This window comes from Adiantum capillus-veneris, chromosome 15, assembly GCF_014529385.1.
Source record: "Adiantum capillus-veneris isolate H3 chromosome 15, ASM1452938v2, whole genome shotgun sequence".
Taxonomy (NCBI): domain Eukaryota; kingdom Viridiplantae; phylum Streptophyta; class Polypodiopsida; order Polypodiales; family Pteridaceae; genus Adiantum; species Adiantum capillus-veneris.
The window spans coordinates 157669387-157673519 of NC_140945.1; the positions used below are offsets into that span (position 1 = coordinate 157669387).

General features: G+C 43.5%; 1 pseudogene; it reads left to right on the forward strand.

Moving 5' to 3' along the window:
* The first annotated feature begins 2168 nt into the window (after nucleotides 1–2168).
* Nucleotides 2169–3092, forward strand: LOC147441736 (uncharacterized; annotated as a pseudogene).
* Nucleotides 3093–4133: the final 1041 nt, after the last annotated feature.

A 4133-nucleotide genomic window follows, 5' to 3' on the forward strand; every position in this document is an offset into this window, starting at 1 on the left:
TGCAAGCTACAGAGAAGGCCAAGAAGAAGCTCTCCCAAAAGGAGAAGCTACAAGAGCTACCACCATACCAACTGTTCAATCAAGACTGCCAAAGTGACCTACCTGTCGAAAGAACAACTTGAAGAGCATAACACACCAGTGTTCACAAGTAGATTCAAGAGCAAAGAAGGGCATCAGGTAGAACTCCAACTTCTACCAAAATAAGTTTATGATGTTGCCGTAAAGCCCGAGACAAAAGAAGCCAACAGAAGGCTTCGGCTTAGAGATTTTTATGAATGAGATCCATGTGGAGTGGATTCCCAAAAAGCTTATAGCTCTTGTCCACAATCAAAGAAGATGGAACCGCCCAAATCTCTGACCAGCAAGGGAACAAAGTCAAAGTGGTGATTACAAAAGAGATAGTGGCAGAAGCTCTCAAATTGCCAACAGAAGGAATGACCATGAGGGCAAGAGATAGAAGGACGACAGGAACCTTCACCAAGGAAATCGTTGTTGCCACATTTGCCAATCTCATCCAGAAACAGGTGGAAGAACCTGCAAGATTATACCACCAACACTTCCACTTTCTCGCCAAGAGACCACCATAGGTATATGACACCCAATCATATGGTTGCAACCACTTTTACACAAGTCCTCAAGTCGACAACCAGGCAACCAATTCGACCACACGCAGTATGTGTTGTCAACAATGAAGGGGACAAAGAAAGAAGGTAAAATAACATATCTGGGAGCATCAGAGGTCCTCACAAGGATTTCCTACCATGCTATTGGCATGGAAGACAACTTACCACCTGCCCCATATCAGAACACTTGGATCGTGTATGAACAACCTTCCCCTCGAGCCACAAAGATCTACCAAGAGCACATACAAGTCTGATGAAGAATCTGCTGAGAGCTCGCCAGAATGGCATAGTAGTGAAAGATCTAGTAATGAGCAAAGAAGAGCACATATATCAAGGAAATGAAAAGAAAAGCTATGGAAACACATCAGGAGGAGCCGCAACAGAAACATGCCAGGTTTGAAAGAGAAAATCCCTCCTACGAACACAGCCAGCAAGCTCAAGGCAAGGACCTTGCAAAGTGGGTACCCATTGAATTGAAAGGTCCAAAAACAAAGCACCATGCCAGGAAATAGGCCGAAGATCCCACAAAATTATTAGAAAAAATGTATAAGGAAGCAGAAGCTTTGAAGATGAAAGAAGCCCAAGAAGCATAACAAAAAGCTAAAGAGGTGGTGGAGCAGTAAAAACAAGCAAAGGAAGTAACTGCACAAGGAGAAGCACAACATGAACAAGGTGACATGTCTACCCGACCTTCTTCACCTGCTTCAGATCATCATGATCACCCCATGCCAAGCCTACCACCATCACCAGAAGATAGAGCCACAGAAACTGAGCCCACAAAAGAAACAGAGCTTGAACAGGCAACCACTACACAAGAGCAATGGGTGTGTGCATGGTTAGGTGGACTAAATACCTATGTCCCGGACATTGGTCGTGGAGAGGTAGCTTCTTACATATCAAAGCAGGAACAAAGAGAAGATTTCTAAATAAAACTATAAAGTTTCAAAGCATGGACATTTGTGATTAAAATATTCCAACGACCTTTGGCAGTTTTGTAGTTCCATAGTTCCCTCCACGCCCCTGGAGAACTTTCAAACAAAATTATTTGGACGTCTCTCTCTCTCTCTCTCTCCTTATCTCTCTCTCTCTACATGCACAGACACCTTGCTCTCTCCTTCTCTCTCTCTCTCTCTCTCTCTCTCTCTCTCTCTCTCTCTCTCTCTACATGCACATGAACCAAGCACAGGAGAGTGAGCATTGATAGTCTTGCAGAAACATTTTCACAGAAGCTTCTCTATGGACCAAACACAGAAGAGGAGTTTCTTACAAAGTTGGTAGTCTTGCAGGAGCATTTGCACATAAACTTCTTTTCCAGGAAAAGACAAACACAGAAGGGGAGTTTTGCAGGATGTTTGGCAGAGAAGAAGTTTTGCTTTTGTTTTCCAATTGACAAGCAGCTAGAGTAGCTTTTCAAGCTAAGCACAGAGGGTGTTGGTAGTGAAGCAAGAGGTTTCAAGCAACAACTACATGTACAACTACAACTACAACTTATACAGTGCAGGAAGAGTGGTCATCGTGCACTCTTTGCCACATATCAAGAAGGCCATGGTGGGAAGACAACCATGTCTTGACCTTACAATCAGTAGGACTTTAATTTCGGTCTACATGGCATCCACATCGAGCGGAGCAGCCTGAAGCATTGGATCAGCATTGGTTCGAGCACCCTTGGGTAATGGGTTTATTGGAGAAAGAAACAGGAATGCATCGATGGAAACAACATTGATTGGGGCATCGACAAGTTTTGGAGCAGGGATAATAGATGGAACAGCATGTGTTGAAGCTCCCTCAGGTTTTGGAGCATGTGCAAACCATGCCGGCATTTGTGAGTGTGCAAAATGTAGAAGGCTTGCTGCCAGAAGTTATGAAGCTCGCAGAAAGAGAGAGTATTGTCGCAAGCTCAAGGAAAGTTAGAACCAATATCCATCTCGTCCGATTATTGTGAAATGCCAAGCTATCGCAAAGCATATTGTCACATGTTTCAAACAGCACACAAGAGGCCTTGACAACGAGACAAAGAAATCCATCATGAAGGATGTGCTGAATGATGGTTGCATGCATGGGCTCAAAATTGAGACGCAAGAGAATCCATTGCTGGTGGGTTTCAGGGATACTCTTTCCACCATCAAGAAACCCAGGAGCAAGAAAGAACTGTCTCTTAAGAGGGCGACTATCATGATGGCCATGAGAGCACCGGCCCCAAACATTTATGCAGCTTCAAAACTTCTAGGGACACACCGTAGAAACTTCTACGCTGCAAGAGAGAAATTAAAAAATGAATCCTTGCCATTGCATTTATGCGAGCGACAGGCACGCATAAAGGATGCAATCTCTGATGAGGTCAAGGAATTGGTGCTCTCCTTCTGGACAGAGAATACGCGTGTCTCACCGAACAAGAAAGATGTGTGCCAAAGACGAATCAAGAGAAAATTGTGGCAAAAGCATCCTGTGCATCTTCTAGAGCAACCCTAGGTGAATGTTTTCTTCATTCTGATGTTTTTCTGCACTTTGAAAAGCGTCCTGAGATTACACTAGCTTCATTCCTATCTTTCTTGTTGGCATGTTGTAAGTTTTTTCGTAGCTGTGAGATTAGGTGGGATAAATACGGTAATCAGCCCTATGGTGGTAGCCACCCTCTGGTTTTCATGAGTCCTACCATTGGAGTGATATGTGACAGGCCGTCAGTGCTGATACAAGCTTAGTTCTTGTTGCATATCTACAGGAATGGTTTTCATAGTCACCAGATTGTGTGAGGTAAGGGTGGTAGCTATCAATTTTAAGGAAGAAGTCATTGATATGATGCCTTGTCAATCTGCATGCAGCTTATAACCTCGTATGTCCACCTACTATATATATTAGTATCTTTAGAAGTCATTGTCTTGGTGGCTACCCAATCTATAAGACATATTGAGTGTAGCTACTTACTAGTAGGCATTCAGGATGGTAGTTATAATGTTTCTTGTAGTAGAAATTTGTTGGTCTGGTAGCTAGGTTTTCCCAGCTGGTGGGATTGTAGTAAAAAATTTGTTGGTGTGGTAGCTAGGTTTTCCCATCCAGTGGTGTTTGAGCATAATGTAGCAATTCAAGTCAAGAGGTGTCTATTTTCCCTTTTCACATGACTAGTATGTTCTTGGTAGCTACCTTTTGTAAGTACCTTGCTTGGTAGCTATCCCATTATTTGTGGTGGGGTGTGCTCATGAAGTGGATACAATGACATGGATTTTAGTCTTTCTTGAGAGCACCACAATTATGGTCTAGGTAGCTACCCATTTGGTTTGCAACCTCCCAAGGTAGGGCATGACCAATCCCTTACTACCTTCCATACATGGTACTATCCCCTAGGGTTCAACTTGCTATTGGTTGAAGATTATAGTCAGGTAGCTACCACTCTACCTTCATTTTTGGTTGGGTGCTATGTGGTGGTAGGTGCATGAAACTAGTACACTAACAGATCATACAGGTGGCTACCCCCCTAGGTGGTGGCAACCTGAAAAAGAGCTCATCAAGGAGGCT